This window comes from Panulirus ornatus, chromosome 8 (assembly GCF_036320965.1).
Source record: "Panulirus ornatus isolate Po-2019 chromosome 8, ASM3632096v1, whole genome shotgun sequence".
Lineage (NCBI taxonomy): Eukaryota > Metazoa > Arthropoda > Malacostraca > Decapoda > Palinuridae > Panulirus > Panulirus ornatus.
This window is the reverse complement of record NC_092231.1, coordinates 20,061,704-20,089,401: the sequence shown is the minus strand read 5'-3', so window position 1 is coordinate 20,089,401 and position 27,698 is coordinate 20,061,704.

Genomic DNA, 27,698 nt, shown 5'->3' with positions numbered 1-27,698 from the left:
CGGAGTTACCATCTGTCTCGTGCCGCTGTAATTCCCCCTCCAGCAGGGTTATTGAGGGCGAGGCTGAACCTGTAATCTTACCCGTGAGCACAGCTTAAGAGAGCCATCAGCGTGCAGCCAATGAAGGACCCCGACGGTATTGGTGGGGATATACAAGATATGATCAAGTTGTCGCGGTTGCAGCTCCAATACCTCACTCACACTTGTCCAAAGAATGAAGCAATGACCAGTTGTTATCCTGATACATGCACGTTTCCTCATGTGATGGCTGCTACGTGTTCAAGTCTGTTTTAATTCATTTAAAGTTTTTCTCTTCTTATCTCGGTTACAGAAATTGACTCGATATTAAACATGAACACTCAACTATTCATTTTTCATCTTTTGACAGTGAGTTTCGACTGTTATTTTCTCAGTACTTCTGACGATGATGTGAACAGATTATAAAGTGTACGTCACGAGACCTTTCACGTGTATGTAAGTAAAATTTTCATGGCTGGCAGTTACATATGATCACTGCATTTCCATCTAATGGCTTAATGATAACCTTCCACCTAGGGTTTAATAACATAACTTCCTGAGCATTTCGATCAATTCTCACCTTACAAACTCTCGCAACTTGATATCAGTTCCTGCAACTGGAGTATGACATGATATGTACCCAGACAACTGCTAGTTAAACAAACTCTATCGTTGCGAACGCTACATCGACAGCAGTCATTAAGACTTTACGATGATGTACATGATTTAGGAAGCTGATAATCATGAGTGGCTTTACAGATCTAGTTAGATATGATAGGTTCCTCCTCCTCCTCGAACCTTTCCAAGAGGAGTTATCAAAGCCTCTATGTATGCCACATTTTGTTCACAAATGTAAGAGGGTTGTAGTGCTTCGTAAGCAATCTGCCTGCAGTCATAGGGAACCACATTAGTTACCTCATAGATCCACCAACAGTTTAACGAAGGACTTTTAATGAATCTACCATTCAACAACTCATAGAAAAATTCAGACCCTTCGAATTAAAGATGTTTGTTGATCATGATATTACTGAGGTGCATCGTTATTTAATGAATTATTGTATTCTATAACGTGAGCTTCGCAAAGCAAGGATATCTGTCAAAGATAAACACTGCTACCAGAAGCTTATGGTTAAGAGCCCCCTGACAAGTGCAGGAGTGGAACACTCACCAGGATATAGGATTATGAACTGACGGCCTTTTTAAGGAACATGATAACTACGGCCCAGTGTACGAAATGGTGGCATTCAACATGAACCATTTTGCTGCTCAAGTAGGATGGTTACTGACTTGCTTACAAAACTTCACGTTTGTATTAACATTTCAATGATTGTTTTATGCATTCAGATTTTTCCACACTCATATGTAATTCTCTCCACAGTCAATCTGAGAAGTATCTTTTTCTCCCCATACAAAATGTCTCAGCTTGTGATGCAGAAGCTAATTTCGGAAAGATGTGCCAGGCGGTGCTGATCACATTACACCATTTTATACTGCCTCCTTTTTTTCCCCAGAGCCCAACTCACGTCTCACCTCCTGCATCACCCACTTCACATCTTTACGTCGCCTCCTCACAATTCCATCCTCATCCTTTAACAACCACATGTCTCAATCCCTCACCTCCTGCCTACCCGACCCTCATATTGCCTTACCTGCACACAGCATCCTGCGCACTTTTTCCAAGTAGGGCGGAGTGCATATCGCGCTGCAAGCCACAGCTGGCCCTTCACTGTAACATTCCATTCAAGCCCTTCCTCGGTGTTTATGGATGACATCCACACTCTTTCAAGTAGTTTGAGTTTTACCGCATCTGGCATATAGGATTGGTTTGACCGAGAGATGATCGGTAGGAGGACTGAACCTGCTGCCGTAAAGCGTTCGACCCTAGGTAGTCACACCTATGATAACTACTGTAAATATTCCTTGTTCTAGAGGGTGCTTCTCCCACCTTCCCGAGCCCGGCTGAACTATGACAACCCTAAGCCATTTGCTACTCCTATCACGGGGTAAAGATGGTGATCAACGATCCTGTTTAAGCCCATATTAAACATGAGAATATTGACTATTTTTGGTCCATGGGACTCGGTCAACAGATCTTGTTTTTTCATACTCCCTAATCTTGAGGGTTGTTGATGGCCAGAATTTGACCAAGAATATTTCTTTCTTAGGGAGTGACATAACTGGAAACTCTTAGCTTTCTTATGTTTCCACCTGCACTGTTGCTATCAAATTCACTGTGAGGAACACCACCACCAAATGTAACTTCGCTACACTCTAGATTAAGGTTCCTTAACCTGAGGTCTACAGGCCGTTAGTGGTCCATGGTGCATTTCCCAGTGGATCACGTAAAAGATAACAGCAAATGAACTTACATTATCACCAGTACTATCCCTCGGAATGAATTGATTGGTTTTATCTGTTCTTCATTGTAATTTCAGACCATGATTCCATATTAGATATATGCTAAGGTTGGTCCATAGACACAATGAGTGTCGCTCAATTGGTCCACACGCATAAAAAGGTTGAGAGCCCCTGTTCAAGATAAACATAAATCGCTCTGAGCAAATGCGTATACACCACAGCCTCGATAAACCTATGCTCACTTTAGCCTCGAGAAATGCACTGTTATTTCACCCTCCAAAAATTTATCTTCATTCTTCATGTGACAATCCTAAAATCAATTAACCCTCGATAAACACTTCTTTAACCTTACCTAGTTGTAGGCTAAATGCCTTAGGCTTTCCATCTGACTCACTAGGATCAAACAGATGAAAGACAAGGTTTAGGGTGATTGCTGGAAAAGTACAGATTAAAAACTAGATAAAAAGGAAGACAGAAAAAAAAACGGTACATTGCATCCCGTACTGAGGGAAACAAAAATTGAAATAAAAATAAGAGAGAAAGGACAATCTAAAAGAATGAGCAAAAACGGCGTGTTCTTTCTTCTACAGAGGGGTAACACAATAAAAAGAAGCTGAGGAAAAACGAAATGTTTCCCCTGCAGCCGAGGGAAACATGAATAACCTATGAAGGGAATTCAGGTGTATCGAGGGTGCAGTATACATGTTGTGATGACCCGTAAAGGTCAAGTTAGGGGACGTAAAAATGTCTCCCTCCATCAGATGGAATCACCCCAAAATTCTGTGAAGTTCAACGTCATTCACCTCCATATATGACATGAACACCACTCATCTTCACCACACCCGAGATGAACATGAATTCGTGTCACCCATGTCAAGTGCATTTCCACCACACTCTTGAAAACCGAAAGATTCTACGTATTCAAAAAACGTCGTTTGAATACGCGCTCAAAATAAATGATCTTTGACCTCACCCGTATGACTGAGGTGAAAGGCATGGACTTGAGAGGTCACTATTAGAAATGAAAACAGAAATAGAAATGTGAAGAGATAGAGCAAAAACAATACGTTTTCCCTCTTACGGAAATATGATGATACCTCATATAGATACAATCACACATGAACCAACCAAAACATACCTTATGTAGTCTGAAATACTTATAGATCCCTTTGTAATAAGTAAGCTCATGTCTAGCCACTATTTTGAACCTGAGTCCCACACGCAATTTGTATTTCAGTAACTGAACGTTCACGTATTCAGGTGATGGGTTCACTGAAAGAGTCACTGTTGCCTACGTTTATAGAGACCCACCCTGGTCATCAGTCACTGGATGAGGTAAAGATGTATACCATTAAAGGTGCAGGATGACTCACTGGAAGCTAAAATGCACATATTACAGGAGAGTTGCTTCTTTTCGGATAATGATGAGTCTCCTTTAGTAAGCAGCAACAACTACACACTTTTCCTTGCCTAGATTCATCAAGATATCTTCGTGAAGAACAGCAGTACAAGTCATCATTTTTCACAAAATACCAGCGTCTCACTCCCGGTGGCTCCGCAGTGTCGTTGGAGATTAACTCTAGTGGTCTCGAGACTCGACGACAATATCTCGGAAAACAGAAGATCTTCCTCGTCGAGAAAGGTTTGATCAGCGTATATTACTATGGGGTACAAAGTGAAGTACCCCACCTGACCTAGGCTGAGGGTGAGAGCTGTAGCAGGGGTTATCCTCGTCTCCCACCATACATACACACTGACTGACTGTCAACAAGTCTCTTAGCTAAGTTCATGACAGATGCAGTCCAACTGATATGCATTATCTATGTAGATGTCCTCAGCTTCTGGGCTCGGCCACTTAAGGAGACGGTGTACCGAGACTTTAACATCTAAGAGAATTATCTAACCAAACTTTCTAATCGGGCTCAGCCATACTTCTGTAACTCTTTAACGTACCTCAGTCTGAAGGTGTCGTGTGTGGGTGGCTCCATCTCTGATATGAAGGCTGGAGATTATCATATTGTACGTTAGAACACAGCAAGTCTCCACTGGTGGGTTTCCTTTTTCATGGATTCTGCTCTGTAAACTCAGGCAGCATACATATATTTCATGGCTCATCCTTGCTCATACATACATTCATATATCTAGGAATTATCTGTTGGAAAGATATTTCTTTTATGCATATTCGCCATTTCCCGCTTTAGCGAGATAGCGTCAAGAACAGATGACAGAGCCTTAGAGGAAAAACTCCTCACTTGGCCCCCTTCTCTGTTCCTTCTTTTGGAAAAGTAAAACAGGATGGGCGGATTCCAGTCCCTCGTTCCCACCCATTCCAGCCGCTATCCACGACACGCAGGGAATACGTGGGAAGTATTCTTTCTCCCCTATCCTCATGGATAGATAGGAAATATATCTTAATACATGTATTCATTGTTTGATGTTCTATTCTCCTAACTTAGCAAAGGTAAGACAGGGACTTAAAAAAGTGCTTCTAACATTGTCTTCCAATATAATAACAACATCGGTAAGACCTTGATTAAAAGATGGCCAAATTATCTGAAATTTGGGAGTTTACGCCATGAAATGTAAGGCATGTAAAGACGTATACACTGGCCAGACGGGTAATATAGAAACTGAGAGATGCTATTGGCACAGTCATTCAGTACGCAGAGGTGACCACAGTAACGCTATTACTAAACACTGTCATGAAAGGATCACTCTGTAGAACTTAACAACCCAGTCACATTGTACTCATCTGATTATGCTACCCGTAGTGTCATTAATTAATATCCATCATAATTCTAATACTAATAACTTCGACTTGTCCCAAGGTAATATTAATGCACTTCATATTATCAACCAAATCATAAAGAAAGAATTATCAAGACAAGATAACATAAGAAGAGGAGTCGAGCACGCATCTCGTTACCCAGGCAAGCCACCCCACACACAACCCCCCCTTTACCACAAGGCACTCCCTACCCCTTTCCTTTAACGGTCTCAGGCCAGTGTGCACTGTGGCATGGCGGTAACAGATTGTACAAGCCTATACGCTCTTGGTGATTCAAATTTTATTAACTGTTTTGCATCTGATGAGGTGGATTGTCTCCATGAAATCTTTTGCATTGTGTATTGCAAAATACATGTAAGATATACTCAGAAAAAATTATCTGAACTCCTACCGAAATGCAATGAGAAATTTTTCCCCTCTTGATGCTACCTTGCTAACGCGGGAAATGGCGAATATGTATAAAAGATAATATCTTTCCACTACATAACTCCAAAGTCTATGAATGTATATATATGAACAAGGATGAGCCATGAAATATATATGCTGCTCGAGTTACAGAGCAGAATGAAAAAATCGCATTTGGCGACAGAATGCGGTTTCGTCAAAGAACATTTTGCTTCAAAGGAGTGCATCCCGTCCCTGCTACTGATTGTAGTGCAGCCTTGAAGCTGTGTGAGCCCATGGAGAGGGGGTTCCGGGGTTCCAGTCTTTGTGGTTCTTAAGTAGTACGGTGAAAATATGCATATACAAGCTTTAACAAAAAAGAAAAAAAGAAAATTACTGTTTAAAGTAATGCTTTCATTGTGCCAGGCTTTATCTTCGCAAGAAATTCATATACCCTCTTATGGTTGGGTTATCGTATGTCTGGCAGGATGGTATAGTCTTAGAAGGCACTTATAATGAAGCTGAAATGATTTGCCGCTTCAGTTACTCCCCGGGAAGAAATGCAGTTGGGTACAGCCTTAGCGTGCTTTCCTTGTGTTTAATGATAATTTCATTATATCTGTTCCAGGTGATGTATTTCCTTTACCAGTAGCTAACTATGGGTCCAAAGACGTTATCCTAAGAAGGAAAGGCCCGTGTTCTCGATGGAAAGAATGAGAATATGTTGACAAATGAACATCAAGACGAACTGGTAGAGACGAGTTCACCACCATCCAGGCCCTTGTTTGGGCTTCTTTATAACGTCATTCCTCAACGAACAGCTGAGTCTGGTCGACCTAGGGAGACCAGTGAGGTAACTGGTTAACCTCACAGGGTTGGGTTTTTCAACACCTCACGCTTTATCAGGCCCTCAGTCTACTTCAAACTGTCAACACCACCGCCGCCACACGTTCCCTGTAACTGCAGGACATAACCTTTATGGCCCACCGCTTACGTTATACAAAGTTCCGCCTGCAACACACACACACCATCACAAGCTGAAGAATGAAGCTGAAAAAAAAAGTACAAAATCGCCACAAAGAGAAGCGTTTTCGGACGCCCGCTCCCTAGCGGAGCCACACGCCACATGCTGCTTTGGAAGGCTTGCAACATCAAAGACGCTGGTGGGACAAAGGACTGGAATCAGGTCAGGGCTATCCTTCCCTACAAAGAACTGACGTGTTTCGTGAGCGATATAGGGATCTTGGGAGGAGGAAGAGAGCTTATAATATGGGGAGGCAATCTCCTTCCTCAGGTCACCCTGGTGTGACAAAGTGAAAACCCTAATGGATCCAGCAGTCTATACTATGTATGCTCTTAACGCTCTACCTGGAAAATCATTTTTGAAAGAGTCTACTCATTTGAGAACTAACCCACCACTTATCTGAGCGTAGAACCTCATTATCTGGGGTAACTGGAATGCAGGAGTGTTCGGTCTTGAAGAACAGATGATATGGTGTAGAAACCATCTCACAAAACAGTATTTGAAGGTTCCGCTATATGATAGTCAACTTTTGAAAAGCTGCTAACATACTCACGTTATCAAAAGACAGTACAGAAAATAAAAACATAAAAGACACAAACATGCACATGCTCATAAACATGTCAACTTGCATAAGCACACACACACACACACACACACACACACACACACACACACACATACACATGCAAACGTGACCTACAGAATACTACACATTCTGGTTGTCTGTGCAAGACTGCATAATTTTTTTCTTTCACGGTACAACGGTCCACCAGCCTTGGTAAAATAATGTTCGTGTTTTCTTCTATATTTTTACTGCTTTCTCTCTGTCTTGTAGCTTTGTACCTTGGTGTCCTCTTCCCTGTGACTTTGTATCACTGCTTCCTCTTGCTGGTGCCTGTGTATCACTGTCTTACCTGTAGTCTTTGCAACAGTGTTACTTCTTTCTGGTTACTATGTATCAGCATTTCGTCTCATTAGTATGGACCTCGATATCACTATTCCTTCTAGCGAATGCCTTCTTATCACTACTCCCTTGTACTGGAGTTTGGACCCATTTTCCTCATTCTTTCTAGTGTTTGGTTAACACTGTGGTTTCTAGGGACCTGGTGCACTACCTCCAATTCCTTGCCGACTTAAGTGAGAGTGTTTCTGCCGACTTCGTTGGTGCTTCACCTTCACAACCACATTGATTAGGATCTTGCTGACCTTACTGTCTCAAAGTCTTCGCTTCAGGTGCTTCAGATAAGAGGGTTGCTAATGATCCTTCCAGTACGTCCTATTGCAACCATTAAGAGCGTTTCTGCTGCCCTTGTCAGGGAGGAATATCAAATGATGCTATACTAACGATACTGATTCTGTTCATACATAGTGCTCGCTATGGTTGAGGGGGTTGTGACTCAACTTGTTATTGCGTTGTCCTCACAATGGCTGAGAGGGATATTGATGTCTGTACGTGATCTTCACTTCCTCTGAAAGCTTTTGTTATTGCTGTCCGTGTTAGTATGTGGTCTTGGTTGACACTGGGAGGACTGTTGCTATCTTAATACGTGGTCTTCCCGGACGCTGAGAAGGCTATTAATGGATTTGTTCGTACGTGGTCTTCCCTAACAGTGAAAAAGCTGTGACTGACTTTGTTGCTCGTGGTCTTCACTGCAACGCAGCCTTGTGAGCGTAAAGTCTTCACTTCCGATAAGAGACTTGTTACTGGTTCTGATAACATGAAATCCTCACTCTTACTGACGGGGTTGTTAATGAACGTGAAAGCAAAATCTTCATCTATCCCGTGGCATCTGATGCTTACATTTTTACTATTAACCGAGAACCATTATGAACTGTACAGAGTTGCATTAATGCTATAGACAGCAACATTATTGAGATGAGTTACCAAATTCATCACAGAACTTTTCTGAGTGACTTATCATTGTATGAACTAACTACTCAAGATTGTAAAGCCGGAGCTCTCACAAAAATTGACAGAAACCAGAAGGTGAAATTAACGATTCTAACTTTAAAAAGACCCTGAATGATTCTTACAATATCAACAGAGATGTTAACTTATACAGGCAAAAGACTGGTCATGGAATCACGTACAAATAGCAATGTTAGCAGAGTATTTGTATAATTTGGACAATTGTCAACGGATTATTACTCATTCACTATAACAAAGATTCCAGTCAGGTTTCTAGCAGAGTTGGCAGCCAGTATGGTAAAATCATACTGGGGATAGTTCCTTAAGAGTCGCGTCAAACGATGAAGCATTTCTAATAATGACGGAGAATGTTTGAGAAAGGAATGTAGGGAATACGATGCAGAGGCAATTCAATGACCAGAACTGAGACCGCTGAGGCTCATCAGAAATGTTACAAGAATGGACAACATGAGGAACGCCAAGATAAAAGAAAACCTAAATGTTTCGTCTGTGCTGAAAACAGCTGAAAAGATTAAGCTGAGGTGGTGTGGTCATGAACAAAAATTGGAAGACGTTAGACATGCCAAGAACTTGACCCTTGCAGGAAGACGTCCAGATGGATCAAGGACATCAAGGCCTCCCGACCTCCCATACAAGAGAAGGCAAGACAATGGAAGATATTGGAGAAAACAGAGAGTATGAGGACAAGAACGAGTGGAGAACACTAACCGGGAGGTAAACGATTGCCAGATATTGTCTTCCTTGCGTCTGATGAAAATGGGTGAAGAAAACGAATGACAAAAACTGGTTTGAAGCTTTTGAGTGATGTGACTGGTCCCCGCTTGAGGGGTATTTTCAAAACAGTGACAAATCTAAAGGATTATCTCCATTTTCAGAGAATATCTCTTTGAAAAACTGTCAATAAATAGTAGATTAAGTGATGATGGAAGCGAGGTGGAACTGGGCGTAATAGGTAAAAGAGGCAATAAACTGAAGAATCATTTACAACTTTTTTGCTACTTCTGTCTTCTTTCTTTGGATGGGATTTTGAAGATGAGAGAATTTTTTTGTGATTTTCTGAGGCTGGACGATAAAGACGCTAGGTAACAGGAAGGAACGGAGGAGGGTGGAACTCGGAGAGTGGAGAGGTAATGGATGGGAGGAAGTTACAAAGTAGAAAATGGAGAGTAGAGGGGCAGGAGAGGGAGAGAACAAGGTATCAGGAGGAGAGGAGAGAGGAGTAGAGATGGATGGGAAGACATTGACACTATTCCTCAAGGACAAAGTCTCAGGGAGGGAGAAGAGGACAAGTAGGAGTAGCCCGTCTCATGAGCACTCAGGCAGATTACTTATTCCACCTGGAGAATCTTGATGAAAGGTGCTGTGTAGCAGTAGCTGCTGGTGCTGGGAGCCGTGGAGAGCGGCGGAGGAACCGGGCATGAGGAACCGACAGGTCTTAAGTGCTTTGTGCAGGACATGTTGCAGAGTTAATCTTATGGAGTCATCATTGCTGTAGTATCTGTAGAAAATAATGTGACTCTGTCTATCTTTTACAATGTATCGCTCCCACTTTTTAGGACTCTGCGCATCGGATAAAGAGACGTTTTTTTTTAAAGTAATAATATTCGAAGTCTTTTCCCGTGAGAGTTAGGTGTTGGTGATTTTACACATCAGGGAGTCACATGAGATAGATGGGGATGTACTTTTAAAGTTAGGCTATTGGCTGACGCCGTAAACGACGAGAAGTGATTAATGGTCAAGCCACTGAAGGGTTGGACGTAACAAGTGGCGTGTCACGGGGATCAGTCTTGGGACCGGCCCTGTTTCTCATATACATATTAATGGCATTGATGATGGGCGGCATTGTCAGGTGTCAAGATGCGCGGCCGATGATAAGTTGTCGATAAATTCTTAAAATAAATTGAACGTTTGCAGCTTCAAATTGACATAGACAAACTGATGGACGGGGCTACCCGATGGTCAAAGAATTTTTAAATTGCTAAGTGCAAAGTTTTACATATCGGTAGTAAGATTGAAAAGGCAAGCTGCAACATGAAATTTGTTGAGCTACAAAAGGCAATTGAGGAAAACTGCTAGAATGTTATTATTTCTAGTGATATAACAACAAGCAATCAGCGCACAGAAGCAGTAAAAAGAGCGAACAAAATTCTTGGAACACTGGTAAAGCTTTCGAATTTAAGTCTCGGGGAAATTATCCTCGCTCTCTTGAATATTGTGTTCAATTTTGGTCATCCAACTTGAGGAAACATATAGATAGAATGGATAGAGTACAGGAGCGAGCCACCAAGATGACTCCTAGTCAGAGAAACAAATCCTTAAAGAGTCGACTACGCTAATTAATCACTTTAGCTTAGACAAGGTTCAAAGGTGATCTAATATGAGCATTCAGATCATCAAAGGCTTCGACGATCTCATTCTAACGAGCAATTCAAGGATAAATTCCTAAGATTTCACTCGTAGTTAAGGATACTACTCGTGTGCAAACGTTTTGTCTCGAATGAGGAGAAGTACTTCTTCTTCAACAGGATTGTTAACATATAACAATAAAGGCAGTTTATGGACTGATCTGACAATAAAGGCAGTTTAAGGCAGTACCACAGAAAGATACGTTTAAGCATATGATCAATAAATATTTCATCATTTGCACCTCCTTAACTATATGAAAGATTTACGGGTCTTCCTCTTTGAAAATGTTGTGTCTTTCTACTCCTACCACATGATCCATAAGTTTCTGTTCTCTTCCACTATCACAAAGAGCCTCGTTAAGACCCAATGGTCTGTTACCGTTTGAAGACATTTGTTTTCAATACATTCATCTGTAACTGATACAAAATGCTTGTGTGTGATGTGTATCAAATTATAACAACCATTATGACGACGCTAGGGTTATCAGAAGAACAAATCCAAAGGAATTGACCCAAGTTCTGAATTCTGCGTGAAAGAAAATGGTAAGAAACAGTAAAGCGGGTTAAAAGTTCATGCAGCCTATTCAGTCCATAACCAGAAACCAGAAATGTTATACACAGGAAGATCCTGGAGCAACAGATCGCGTAACTGTAATGAAGATGGAACATTCGTGATAAAGATCCTGAATGCGATTACCAGCAATTATGATAAGGACCCTGGAGGTGGCTACCAGCACTAGTGACAACCATCTTGGTACTGGTGGTTAGCCCAGGTGATAAGGATCATGGAGTTGGCCACCATCACTCTGGTATAGGATCATAAACGTAATTACCAAATGCACGTAGTGAGGATGGTGTAGGTGGTCACCATCATACATATTGGAAATGGTTCCCATGATAGTCTTATGAGGATCAAGTGGCGATCTCCAACACACACACACACACAGCAAGACGGATGAAGTCACCACCGAACGTGTTGAGGATTTTTTTTTGAGGTGGTCACCACCATCCGTGAACGAGAATGCTCTGGAAGGTCACCTGCAAACCACGTACTAGTATACTACACTCACTCGCAGGCCTCCCGGGCAGCGTGACTAAGTTTTATCGCCTGGAACATCGCCTACAAAAAAAACCTATCAAAAAAAATTCTGACGCCTTTTGACGCTCTAGCAAGAACACGACTGGAATATGCAATCATATTCTGGTCCTCAAAGTACAAGAAAAAGAAAAAAGGACGGACAGCAAAACTGATTCCAGCTTTTGAGAAATCTGATGTGTGAAGAGAGGTTGAGAAGGTGAATCTCTTTTCTTTTAAGAAGCCTAGACTTCGTGGTGACCTGATACAAGTTTACAAAATTCTTTTATTCGACAACGAATTGTACTGACGAGGTAAAATAGTATATCTGCAAACATTTGCGTTGAACACTTAGTTCCCGACGAACGATATTAATGAAAACATTACAGATACCTTTAAAAACAGGCTAGAAAGAACTGTCATCATATCTGTTACCTACTGAATGACCACAATGGAAAACGAGATATACACATGGATTAGTTCCTTTTCTCACTGCGGATCCTAAGCATATACTGTGGTGCAACAGAGGGTGGGGCAGTGTGGAGATTTTACAGTCGGATTTTCTCTCTCGTTTCATCCAGTTAGATTTCATGCTGGCTGGCTGCACAAACGCATAGTTATTCCTCCCATCTTTTCCCCTGCCGGAGGGAGTGGAGCGAGTTTTATCCCTGCCTCAACCCACTTGGGAACAGATATAGGAACTGACCGAGTCACGTTCAAAGCAGACAACCTAGACTTGGACCAACCGTCCCTCTGTTGCTCGTCTCTCCCCCATGCACTCTCTCTCTCTCTCTCTCTCTCCTCTCTCTCTCTCTCTCTCTCTCTCTCTCTCTCTCTTACTTCTCCTTAAAACGTTCTTGTCGTCAAACATAACCCAGTTTACCCAGACCTCTTGTATGTAAGACTTTCTCGGACCTCCACTTCCTTTCCTGGAAAGCATGATAGGGAAGCTGGTCCAACATATAGGAGTTAGTTACTCACAATATCAATGTCTCTCTTGTACATCCATCTGACAACTGAGATAATGATAAGAAACTCACCTGTTTACTAAAAGGCTATAACCTCACAGGAACTTTTCTTGGACTTCGAACCTGAACCACCACCATATAATGAACATCAAACTGGAATCATCATAGATCATGATTGATCGCTGCAAGACCCAGGACCAAATATTCTGCACTGATACAGATAATGTTCTTAGAACGGTATAACTGCAGTTACTACAACACGTGATATAAAACCCATACGCCTGTGCTTGTTGTTGTAGAGATTTGTAGAGATCAGCTTCAGTTGATGACCGAGTGAAAAGGAGAATGTCACAATGATGTGGTTTACTTTCACAAAAGCGTTTCCGGCGTTCAGACTTTCGAGAAAACGCAGATCCAACTTTACATACACAAGCAGGAAGTGGTGCCCACTCGGTGGCATTCAGCATCTTAAATGCTTACCCAACGCATCGAGCAAGGATACGCTTAAGCAATTCGAGAAATTCTAAGGCTCTGTGAATGCTCCACTGGTATATTTACAGATCATTGGACCTTTCATTGGATTTTCAGAGGATTACATTCAGTATTTGGTCTGGTAGGTTAGCGTACTGGTCAATTATGAAAGTAGAACACATCGGATACAGAGGTTTTCCGTAGACATCTTTCAGAATTTCTCTGGGGGTTCAAGAGTCGTGTTACGGATGGACGGATGAATTCATATACCGGGCACTATCAGCTTTAGGAACAGAGACTTGGGGCTGAACAAACTTTCTTTTTCATGGCTAAAATCATAATGCAGTTGAATCTATTATATGACCTGGGTATTTGAATGAAAAATCCTTAAAACCGTGATAAAGGAATTAAAGAGTGTATACCCTAAAATTACAGAAATGTATGTTTCTTGTAAGAAAAAGACGAAAACTTGCTAAAAGAAAAAAGAAGAAACAGCATAAACCACAGATCTAACGATTCCAAGTGAAAATTGCGAGTCTAACACAATGGTACTACGCATTCATGAGACTACGATCTAATCTTGGTACAAGGAAACCTGAGCCGGGTTCAAGTGCCAGAGCTCCTGAGTTTAGAAAAAAAAAAAAAGGTAGTTGTGCATATCACTCCATAAGAAAAGATAAGTTAATACCAATCCGGATTCCATTAGGATTTGCCAAGTAACACTGCTGAAAGTAAGTTATCGAAAGTGTAGAAGAAAAACACGTGTAATCATCGCTAAGAAAAACGGGAACAAAGTTGGCTCAATTTTAGGTAGAGATAGATAGATAGATAGAGAGAGAGAGAGAGAGAGAGAGAGAGAGAGAGAGAGAGAGAGAGAGAGAGAGAGAGAGAGAGAGAGACTACAGTAGTCGGTCGTATCAGCATAGCTGGGCAATATGTACTGTACCTCATATGACTACTGGCAAGCATGCAAGGGGAATATATCAACTTAAAAACCATGGTACTTAACCAGGCGCATGGGTTGTAATCAGTCCTAACAATATCTCTATAAGGAGAGTCTCGTTTGTTCTTTGGCTAAAACTGTTTCATCAAAAACACCAGGCAAGATAAAGATCACAAAGACCTTCCATTTGATGACCGATTTGCCAGCCACTAGATGCCAGCAAACAACACACCGAGGCATTACATCTATCAAGGGATCATGATGATGTTCGAGCATTTCCCCGACACACTGTCGTCATAAACTCGTGGGTTTTAATCGCTTGATGTTGCTCTTTCAAGCCATGGCGGCCATACCATGAACGTAAAATTGATTTATGGCTTCCGGTGCATCCAGGACGACGATGTGTTACTCATTTACAAGCCTCAGTCATTTCCAGTCAATTGAACATCACATCATACTACAAGGAAAGGATGTGGTTATCCAGGGAAATCATCAGACAATCGCAAGGGTCTCTAAACAAGCGACGAACTGCAGTTATCCCCCCCTTGGTCATCAGCGGGAGAACGAACACACCGGAGGACATAAGCACTGGCGTATCTCGGACGTAACAATGAAAATCAAGGTGACTGTCGGCTGCTATGGGGTTTTGGGTGAAGTTTTCGTCGGTTCTGTTGATATCAAGAAATGTTTCACCAACTACAGGTTCAGGTTACCGAAGGTTTTTCATAGGTTCTCTTGACTTCTGGAACGACTTCACCCATTACGAGGGTTGGTTCTACATGTTCATAGATTCTCTGGATTTCTAGTGTGTCACCTACTATGAGGGGGAGGTTGAAGAGACTCTACTAGTTTTGTTGATTTCAAGAAATGCTTCACCTCCTATTACTAGGAGAAGGTAGGTGAACTTTTCATAAATTCTTCTGCTATCTAGAAGTGTGTCACCTACATGTATATTAACTGACCGATAGTTAGTTGCTCGTTAGTTACGTCAATGTTGGAGATGGCTATGAAGGTTAGGTAATGATGTGGGGGGTTGACGATTAGCGCACAAGAAGGTGAGGCAATTTCAAAAATCATCAAAACTTGTAAAAACCTCACTTAACTTCCCCTGGCAGCTGATGTTTACCTTGATATCCAATGCTTAAGTCCGTATATACCAACGTTAATGTTGTCTGCTGCGTCTCGCTGCTGAGGATCTGAGAGGAAAGACTGACCGCAGGTCGTCGCCCGTGTCTTCAAGAACCATCAGTTTACCTCATCCCTTGCTTTACGAATTTCAGAAAAAAATATATCTCAAATGTTCAAGCCGACATTTCATTGCCACCAGGACATATACATGGCACAAGTTAAAAGCATTTTTCGACATCCAACCACATCAAAAGAATAGGAACGGTTACACAAGTTCAGGTTGAACATATTCCAATAATTCGAACCATTACCCCACCGTCGTCAAGGAATACCTCACACAGTGGGGGAAAAAAAAAGAGGAATTTTCGATAGCCAGCTCATCAGTGAACGTCATTTCTTGACGTCCTTTGAAGAGGATAAGTTAAAATCAAAGAAGACAAGTGCAGCCAAGCACATCAAATGAGAAAGAGCGTTTCATGAAAGAACCAATGCCAGCCACAGCAATGGAATATTGTGCATTGCCCGAGGGCAGTCTTTGCAGTCACCCCTGATAGGACCAAGAGTCTTGAAAGGCTTTGACACTAACAAGATTGAACTTAGGAACAAGAGAAAAGAAAACTGGACAATTTATATAATTTTCATGACAAACGAATCGGAACAATGTGTACAGAAAGCTTCTGTATGTGGAGATGTGGACAATCAGAATCATGAAACATGAGTCCAGTGTTGTTGTGGACCAGATACCGTGTTTCTAGTCAAAGAAATGAATACATGAAAACTGTGCAAGTCGGAAAAACGGTGTTCTGTGGTTCGTATATCATCTGTTTGTAAAGGTCACATCAAAGTGTAGCTGAATGGCTAAAATGCAAAAGAAACAGCGTTTGAGCTTCAGATATCTCGGCAAAGTGAAAATCCAGACTCATAAACTTTAACTCATACGAACATAAAATGCACATTTTGTTTTCACTATCATCCCCTTATTGTTATGGTAAATTGCGGGGCTGACGTTATCTTTTAACTGGTATCATCTTAGATATTCTTTTTCAAAACAAATCTAGTAGTGCTTTCATTATGAAACTAGGTCACGAGTTCACTGATATTCACCACGGTTTTATTTTCTTTAAGATATGAAGGTAAAATTTTCTATGATTTTGCTGAGATCAGCAATTAGTAGGACTGTAAACCTGTGTCTTTACTTTTAGTTCCTGCAGTTTTAAAGCATTCAAACCTGTGTCCTTACTTTTAGTTCCTGCAGTTTTAAAGAATTCTACGTAACTATTCATTTGACAATGGCATATATAATGTCCTTTGAAATCTTTAGTACGAAGCTCAGATGTGAGTTATCATATTGTGCATTTATGAATATAGCTATGTTTTTTCTTATTCATCTGACAGATATTTAAAGATCAAACTATACTTTCATACTACGAAAATGCATTTAATAATCAGTTTATCTCATGAATGACAAATATTTCCCGTGAATTATGATGTTTGAATTCTAAGTGGTCATTTAATGGGTACAGTAGTCCACTGAAGACAAATAAATGGTCCAATCATAGATCATATAAGGAACACAATCAAACTACATTTCTGCAACAAATGGTTCTTGTCTATAAATATGATCAAGACGATGATCAGTGAGAACGTCACACATCCGTCAACAGTGAAAATAGAACATAACTGATTATCAGAAGAACAAACACAAAACTCTGCAATTTGATTGTAAGGCACTCGACCTTAACCCACCCAAGAGTACTAGTGTGAACTGCGATTAATCTTCCCCTGACGAAGACTGTAGACTTCATAACATGATTACACTGCAGTTACCATCACCACCACCTCACCATCTAGGAGGAGAGAAGGTGTTCTTCAGCTGTATATACATTCCAGCAGCGCTCAAGATACCTGACCAGAGACGACCTGACAAACAAAACGAACTCTTAAACATGACAAGAGCAAGTTGATAATTACAGATGCTTTTAAACATTGATAATTACGAATGCTTCCTTAATAACAGATTTTTTTAAACATGCCCTTAATACAAAAGTTGAACTCATGCTTCACTCTCAGCGTTTACTGTAGGCTAGCAACTCGCTTTCAAGGACAGAATGAGCGAGCGATATATACCTTACAGCTAAGACGAACATACACTTTATGGGGCTAGCTACTTCTCAGTCCACCCCACACAGGAAAAAAGACCCACACATCAAATGGCCGTATCTTGTCTTAGAATAATCTTAAGCACCTAAGAATATTCATTTTTTTTTTTTTGACTGGTTGATACAGAATGACTTTGCCAGTCTTAATGACCCAGGCAGTCCACAGTCTTAAAGCTACAATAACCAACCAACGATTCACGCGCCATAAATCACCGTTACGACGACCCTTCTACTTATCGAAGAGAATCAGAGGCCGACGTGCTTTCGTCAGAAGATGGGGTACGGTACCCGAAATCCTGCTATACAGTTTGGTCTGCTGAATACTGTGGACGAAGAATGGACTTAGGAGAGCTACTTTCTAGCCTCCTATAAGAGAGTGAAGTAACGATAAGAAAAATGTAGTAAGCAACATGGAGGTACAGTTATGTCAGATGTTTAATGGAATCTAAACATAGAGAGAGAGAGAGAGAGAGAGAGAGAGAGAGAGAGAGAGAGAGAGAGAGAGAGAGAGAGAGAGAGAGAGTCAAACTACAGAACAGCTACACATCGCATATCAAACAGAATAAGACAAAAAAAAAAAATAGCTCTCATCTTCCGTTGTTAAAGATGAGGTCCAGATTGCAGGTAATAATCTGAAGTGAAGTTGGGGAGGAAAAAATCTAATCAAAAAAAAAGGGAGGGGGATACAAGGAGTCCATCACCAGCCAAGATAACTTCCACTCTACGTTCAGGGGAAGCAAGAAGCCTCCTGGCCAGCTAAGCAGTAGTACCCTCCCAGCCCAGGGAAAGTCAGTATAGGAAGCCACGCAGGGAGGACGACTCAACTCGCCCAAAAGTGCCAAAGTTGGCGTTTCAAGGGAGGGAGAGAAGATGGACGAGTCCACGCGTTACAACCCAGTCATGCATACCAACACAGTCATATAAGGTTCCGGTCGATGCCAACAGTCATTCACTATGTCGTATACGCCAGCACAGTCATGCACTCCACTCCGGTCATATATACGCCACTACAATCATGCTCTCCACTCCGGTCATAGACGCAGGCACAGTCATCTACTCCACACTACTCATGCAGGTTAGAGAGGTCACACACTTTACCCCAGTATGCAAGCAATACATTCACACTCTACACCTTGCAACGCACGTCATTTACAGTCGCACAGTTCATTTTTTGCGATCCATGTTGACACAAATCACGTATCCCAACTTGGTCATTCACTCCAACACGTTCATTCACTCCATACCAATCATGCACGTGGGGCTATAACGCACTCTAGCCTAGTCATGTGCACAATATACTCACACAATCAATCATGCAAGTCAGTACAGTCACGCACTCCACCAGTGTCATGCGCGCCGTGACTGCCAGGCACCTCTGCCCACTCATGTGAGTGGATAGTTGTACATTCCTCCTCAGTCATGCATGCCAACACGGTCACACACTCTAACACAGTCATGCACTCTACCTCAGTCATAAGCGTCATTCACTCGTGTCTAACACGGTCATGGACGCTATGACAGTCACATACTTCACCGTAGTCACGCACGCAAGAACAACGATGCACACCAGACATTTTCTACAATCACAGGAACTTCGCGTTCTTTGTCTGCTCTTCACCTCAGCACGCAGTGGGACATCATAACACTAGAACGTCCAGCTGGCTATTCATCCCCTGGGCAACAGCCTTGATGACCACTTTAAAGAAATCAATTTCCTGTGTTAGATGAATCAAGAAGATGGTTGGCTGGTGAGTAAGCCACGAAAACATCTCGTTTGTTGATTGGATGGAAAGGTCTTTGGGGGATGAAGAATCTCTGAGGGATTTCGTTGGGTTGGTGGTGATTGGTGCTGGACGGCGGGACTGAAGTGTGATGTTGGGATTTAAATAACGTTGTTAAGTACTGGCACACCTGATGAGGTGGACTGTTTCCATGAAACATGTTGTGTCACATGTACAGGAAAATTATATATGAAATAAAATCATATGAACTACGACTGAAGTGCGATTTCATCTTCATAACTTTCATCACGGACAAGTGTGATCTTCATATATATATATATATACATCGCTATCCCGGGAGATGGCGATTAAGTATGATAAACAGAATATAAAATACAATATGAACAGTCATTAGCAACAGTGAGCCACTGTGGTCAACTCACCACGAGGGCGCCACATGTGCGCAACAATCAGTAGCAGGTTAGATCACAACTGTTATCTGTATTTGATAACTCAAGACACATTAAGAAATGTGAACTATACAAAGGTGTTATTCCTTCTAGAACATTTTGTACCATGATTCCTTGGTTATCATAATATACAAAAAAAAAAAAAAAGTCCATTCTCTAAGTGCCAGCAAACACCACATCTCTGGAGAGCTTTTGCGTTCAGCTGAGCGAAGCTTATCAAGCAGGATTTGCTCATACATTTCAATGACATTTATGAAAGGTCTGGCGCAACAATTGCAGGTCAAATGAGTTAGAAATATTGTAACTTTTCTCTTATGACTCTAGTTAACTTTTTAAGCATTTTCATTTTCAAGAAGTTAAACATTTCATGAAAGTGAAACACCGCTTTATCAACGTGACCTGTATTGTCCAGACCAGGTCAGGAAGCAGCAGAGGAAAATATCCCCAGTAGGTGATGACTCTAGTTACGTGATCTATAAACTTTAAAGCATACGATCCTCTCGATTCACATTCGATGCTATGCAAAAGATCGTGTCTTTCCCAAAGATAAGCCAACCTCTTTTACTTGTTTGTGATATCCCCGTTAGCAAGCATAAAGGAGGAACTCCCTATCCAATCTGTGAAAGTCGTTTCAAGATTTTAGGACATCAACAGCAATTCCATATAGAATCCTCTTCATAAGCACGTAGAGCATGGGAAATTTTCTATCTAATATCTAGGATCAGATATTTTCAGGATAATTCACGAAGTATACAGAGAAACATTGTAATTCTATCATGTACATACATTCATCAGTCCTTTTTTTCAGCTTATCCCCACCAGATGTTCACCAACTTCATTCACAATACGTATCCCATGCCCTGCAATTATGCCCTCAGACAACCTAATCACCCAATGTATCATTCAAATCATCCATCACTATTGCTCGATACCTCATATCGAATTGCTGACACAATCTACTTTCTCGTCCAAAAACACTCACCTCTCTTCCTCACTCCTTTCTCTTCTGGATGCATTAACGCAAACAACCACAGATATATATATATATATATATATATATATATATATATATATATATATATATATATATATATATATATATATATATATATATCTTGTTCACAGTTTCCCGCGAAGAACGATCTCACTCGCTCACATCCGCTCTTAAACTGTCATCCATAATACAAAGAACCCACATCCTCCCTGGCCACAACCGGTCCCAACAGACAATTTCATGGATTCTTCGGTGCTTTGGTTCTGGCAACTGACAGTACGTCGACACAGCTGTATACCACATCGCTCTTAATCACTCATTCACTCTAAGCCGTACGTGCTGTACAGCCTCCTGCGTGTTCAGGCCCCGAGCACTCAAAGCGTTTCTCATTCCATCTCCCCCTTCTCTTTATCCCCTTCGTTTCTAATACATATACCCTCTCTCCCTCTCAGATTCTCATTCTTTCCCTTCATATCTCAAAAAAATTTCGCACACCCTCTTGAGCTCTCCCTCAACCATACTTCTCTCCTTAAGAACTCGACATCTTTTTCATTCGAACAACCCTCCACACGCGACATATTGCCTTCATACATTTCATATGCAACGCATCCGTCCTCTTTCTATTTTTCTCATCTAAAATCCACGCCTCGCATCCCATACAGCACCGCTGGGACCACTGCACCATCCAGAATGCCCATCTGTGCTTCCCACTGTTAGCGACGTCTCTTTCCATATATTCCTCAATCAGCCCGAAATTCGCCCCATGACGCATCCTGTGACACACTTCAGCTTCACTGGTTCTATTGACTGCCATGTCCACTACCAGGTGTCTTCCTCCAAGTTTTCTCCAACTAACACGCCTAACTTTGTACTGCTAAAACCTAGTAACCTCGCGACTATTTACATTTACTCTCAACTGTCTACTTTTACGCACTCTCGTAAACTCAGACACCAACTTCTGAAGTTTTTCACTTGAATATGTCACCAGCGCCGTGTGATTAGAGAACAGTAACTGGCTCATCTTCCAGCACTACCCTTGAACTACCACTCTCCCTAAAACCCTCCAATTCACCTCTCTCATCACTCCATCCACAAACAGATTAAACAGCCATGGTGACATCGCACATACCTGACGCAGAACCACCTGCACCTAGAATCACTCACTCTCCTCTCCTACTTGCACACACGCCTTACTCCCCTGATAAAAGCTCCTTACTATTTCTGATAGCTTTCCTTTAACCCATGAGGCACTTGCCATAAAACTTTTTTGTCAATTTTAGTTCTATGCTTTTTCCAGATCCATAGATGTCACTACAAATCCTTTTGTTTTCTAAGTATTTCTCACAAACTTTTTTTTTCAAAAGAAACATCTAATCCAAACATCCTTTACCACTCCAATTTCCACATCATTCTTCCCCAGCCTGCTGCTCTGTGCATGCCACTAAGTCAATGACCACGATCATACGACTTACCATGTAGACTCAACAACCTGATGTCTCTGTAATTCCATCATTCGCCTTTTTCCCTTCTGCCTTTATACAATGGAGTGCCATTGTATACAGACATTCCGCCAATCCTCAGGCATCTCACCATAATTCATACATAAATCGGCGAACCTAACTTACCAATCAACAACACAGTCATCTTTCTAAAGTAATTCAACTGCAATTTCATCAACTCCAACTGCTTGACCAAACTTCGTGTTCTTATTTTCACATAGGTTGCTGATATTCACTCACTCTAACCCTCCTTTGCCCTCATTTTCAGTCTTTGTATCTTCCTCTTGACCTGGCGCTTTCTCTCGTACATATCCCAATGCGTCACACTACCTCCATTGCAAGTAACGCCTATACACGTGTCCTTATATGATAATTCAAATTATCAAGGAGATTTAAGCTTCCGTTTTGATATGGGAGTTCATAAATCAAGACGGAGATCTGAAAGGGATTCTAGTTGCCGTTGATGTTCTTGGCCGTGACGAAATTCTTTGTCTTCATGATCTTGTAGTAGACTACAAGTCTGAGTTAGTCTTTGGGATGTGTGCACTTAGTCATGTTAGAGATGAAGCTACGAAGTATCCTTACATCTGTTCTGTAATCTGATGACATCTGGTTACAATATATCTTTGTTGTTCCTGTGGAGATGCTTGTAGTCCTGATGTTGCTCAGGAAGAGTCGTACCAGTTTGTGTGTTTATGTACTGCAGAATCCATTCCTGATGATGGTTTCCTTTACGTGTTAGTTTTAGTTATGAAATTGGATCCAGTTGATAGATACCTTCAAAAGCTCGATGGAGAAAGGATTCGATATCACTGGTCTTGTATTCTGGGAACATGCACCAGCGGCATGAAGGCAGCATCCAAGGTAGCTAATAGTACATGGAAATGTAGAGCACTGTCCGCAAGTTTCGTCCACAAGAACACCTAGGAAAGGAAAGCGATTGTCTCAGCTTAGATCTTAAGTAAATGTCAAATCTAGGTAGGATGTCATGGCCTCCATGAGAAAGATAAGGTGGTCCTCATCACTGACCATGTAGCAGTATTATTGTCCATGTAGCGACAGTAGGCGGCTGGCGGGCAAAGGGCAAGGGTCTTGAAGAATGTTCTCAGGCTGAAAATGGCGAGGGGAACGGGTATCCATCAATGTGCCGGTCCTGAGCTCGAGTTGTGCAGGCACGACGAGGGAGTTTTTCCTCAACAGAGTGGAAATTGTTGGGTGCTTATAACTCTGGCGAATGTGGACAGAATTGTAAGTAACTTTTAAAGTAGACTCCTTTGAAACAGTGGTAAAAAGGCTTTCCACGATTAATACAATAATAATAATGACAATAATAATAATAATAATAATAATAATAATAACAATAATAATAATAATAATAATAATAATAATAATAATAAAAATGATAATAATGATAATAATAATAATGATAATAATAATAATAATAATAATTGTAACTTTCTATATACCTTTACGGGAGATGAGCAATGTTCATATTATCCAACTCTATTAGTCTAACGACATACATTCACAACACTTTAGGCCATATCCGACATATTTGATTAATTGATTAGATGTAATTATCTGATCACTAGAAATGACTTCCTTAAATCCCTTTTCACTGTTTCCTTTTCAAATATCCATCTGTAACCCCCCCTGAAGCTTTCCAGCATCTGTTCAAAAGCTCTATCTTCAGCCAGATTAGTCGCTGTCTTCAGAAGACTTTAAATCATAAATAAAAGAAGATACTTCTTTCTTTTCCTTTCAGTTTCTTAAGGTAGGTAACTGCAGTGTCAGCAGCCTAACTTTGTAGCCCAAATCCGCTTAGTAGTGCACTATTCTACTTTTTATCCTTTCTTTTAAAAAGGCGTTACACAAAACTACAGCATATCCAACTTTAGGTTTCACAAACGTAACGTACATGAAGCAAAACTTCATTCAGGAACCTGGATGTTATATCCATGTTTCACAGTGATAACCTAACCATTCCACTATAATCATTTGTGCTTCTAAAATATAATAGTTTCTTCATTTAACATCGTAAGATCTCTTTAACAATTTGATAACTCTAAACTCCCTCTGAGGAAAATGGAGCTCCATGAAGGTCCTTATAGTCCACTCCTCAGTACATGACACTGACTTAAGAGCCAAAAATTCATCATCTACCACTCCTGTCGATGTACATGGAACACTGAGACCTCCCTGCAATGTTCCATTATCTTTCTCATCAAGATGTGGTATTGATTTTGCCTCAGATACACTACTTTGTCTTGTGAGAGGTTTGAAGACGCGGCTCTCTACACGTTCTATCAGATCAAACGGGAGCTCTGCGAAAGACTAATCTTAACCATAAAAAGTTCCCTTCTGAATACCTACAAGATATTTACCGACATCATCATCACCTCTCGCTAAGCCAGGCCTCGCTGGCTGACGGTTTTCTTCCCCTCTTCCGATGTTCTTCCTCCTCCATCACCACCTGTAGCGCTTCCTTTAGTCTTTGTACTGTTACCCTTACCTCTCTTGTACTGCTTCCCTCATTCAGTATGTACTGTTACCCTAATCCTTGTTCTCTTACGACGCTCTCCTCACCTTCTGGATGGTCACCTTCAGCGCTACACTCACCCTCCCTACTGTTACCCACCTCTCTGTCTCTGTACGGTGCTCCTCTCACCCTCCCTACTGCTCAACTTCTCCCCCTGGCGATGCATGGCGCTCCTCTCACCCTCCCTACTGCTAAACTTCTCCCTGGTGACATATGGCGCACCTCTCACCCTTCTTGTTGTTATCAGTCTTCGCGACCGCCTACAGCAGCGGCGGCACACTCACTCTTTCTCTTCTTGCTCTCTTCTTCCATTAACAAGTCCAGCGCGCTCATCGCTTTTTGCAGTTAGCCCTCCTTCATGTCCGCCTGCACCGTCTCCCCTCAACGCTGCTATTGTTAACCTCCTACATAGCCCAGTACAGCGCTCCCCTCTTCACTTATTTTTCCTCTCGTCTAGGGTCTCTCTCTCGCCCTCTGGTGTTCCCCTCACCCACGGTCCTGTAATTCACCATCCAACTTTCCTTTCCTTCCCCGTCACCAGTAACCACCGCCTGACGTTTCTCCCTCGCCTGTCCACCTCCTGCCATTACTGGTGTCCTACACTCCGCCACTTTTATTGTTGTACACTCCAATGTTGTCGAGTTTCCTCTGATACTTTCCTGTACTCCGCCGTGGTCGTATTTGTTTCTCTATTACTGCTATATATTTCATCACTGACGGGTAAACTTCTCTCTTACTGTTGTATATTTTGCTTCTGTCGAATCTCCTCACCTGTTATTTTCGCAAAGTGCCCTGTTGACTGATGTCCTCCCATATTACTGTTGAACACACTACCGATGTTAAATCTCCATTCCTGTTTCTACAGTGCATTTACCGTTGAAGAATATCCTACCTGAAAACTCTTGTATGCTTCATCATTCTAAGAACCTTTCCTTATGACCGCTACATTTACACTCACTTGTTCGACACCTGAAGCAACCTTGTGGTCCTCACCTCCCTCTCTGTGAGGTTAAGGTATACTCCAGGACACATTTGGACATAATTTCTACGACAAAATATTACGTTTTTTTTTTCAACGGCAGTGAATGACTACCAACAACTTCACAATCAAACAAGGATCATCACAATTCAGTCCCACCCTAATCACTATATAACTAACCACCAATCCCCAAGTAGAAATGAAAAGTTTAACCCAACCTAACACTTAGTGTGTATATATATATATATATATATATATATTTTTTTTTTTTTTTTTTTGCTTTGTCGCTGTCTCCCGCGTTTGCGAGGTAGCGCAAGGAAACAGACGAAAGAAATGGCCCAACCCCCCCCCCCCATACACATGTATATACATACGTCCACACACGCAAATATACATACCTACACAGCTTTCCATGGTTTACCCCAGACGCTTCACATGCCTTGATTCAATCCACTGACAGCACGTCAACCCCGGTATACCACATCGCTCCAATTCACTCTATTCCTTGCCCTCCTTTCACCCTACTGCATGTTCAGGCCCCGATCACACAAAATCTTTTTCACTCCATCTTTCCACCTCCAATTTGGTCTCCCTCTTCTCCTCGTTCCCTCCACCTCCGACACATATATCCTCTTGGTCAATCTTTCCTCACTCATTCTCTCCATGTGCCCAAAACATTTCAAAACACCCTCTTCTGCTCTCTCAACCACGCTCTTTTTATTTCCACACATCTCTCTTACCCTTACGTTATATATATATATATATACATATATATATCTATTCTTTTTTTCTTTCATACTATTCGCCATTTCCGACGTTAGCGGGGTAGCATTAAGAACAGAGGGCTGAGCCTTTGAAGGAATATCCTCACTTGGCCCCTTCTCTCTTCCTTCTTTTGGAGAATTAAAAACGAGAGGGGAGGATTTCCAGCCCCCCGCTCCCTCTCCTTTTAGTCGCCTCCTACGACACGCAGGGAATACGTGGGAAGAATTCTTTCTCCCCTATCCTCAGGGATATATATATATATATATATATATATATATATATATATATATATATATATATATGATTAATCTCTATTATCAAATTGTTATTACCGGCTGAGGATAATTTCTACCGACAATATCCTCTTATCCTTCAGTTCACATAGTATCCCCTGGTAATGTCCAGCCCACCATAGACACACGCATATTCCAACACCATCTTCTCCACCCTAAGTGCGCGTTATCTCCCTGGAACAGCCCAGCGGTCTCAGAACGGCCACTACACGCTGCCCTCACTCAGTCTAAATGACGCCTCCGTTCACACGTAAACTTAGTTATTGCTGGTTATCTCATTCATTTCCCAATACTCAATATTTTGAAATTCCTCGTCACCTTCCATCATAATTCTCTTAAAGCGAAGATCATCTCTGAATCTGTATGTCTTTAGCAACATTTTTTTTTTCTTGCTGGTGCTGAAGTTAGCACTATTCTCTCCAACGGGTCCTAATATCTGTGGGTATCACGCTATTAAGGGTTTTCCCATCATGGAGGTTCAGGTAGTACTAACAACTGGACGTGTTTTCTGCAGTCGGCGTTGGCATCAGCAGTCTTTGTTTTGATTCTGATGACATCTGGCAGTATGATGTCCAGCCGGTGACAACGAGTTACCACTCACTGTGTTCCCTCTTACTGCCACTGGTCTGCCGTAATGTTATATCCCTCTGTTACAGACGTTTATTGGTAGTATCTCTTGCTATTAGAGAGACTGGTTGAGTTGTCTCTTGCTGGTAGTGGCGGCGTCAAGTATCTTTATACGGTACTGGTACTGACATATGGTCGTTTCCTCTTTGTAGAAGAATGA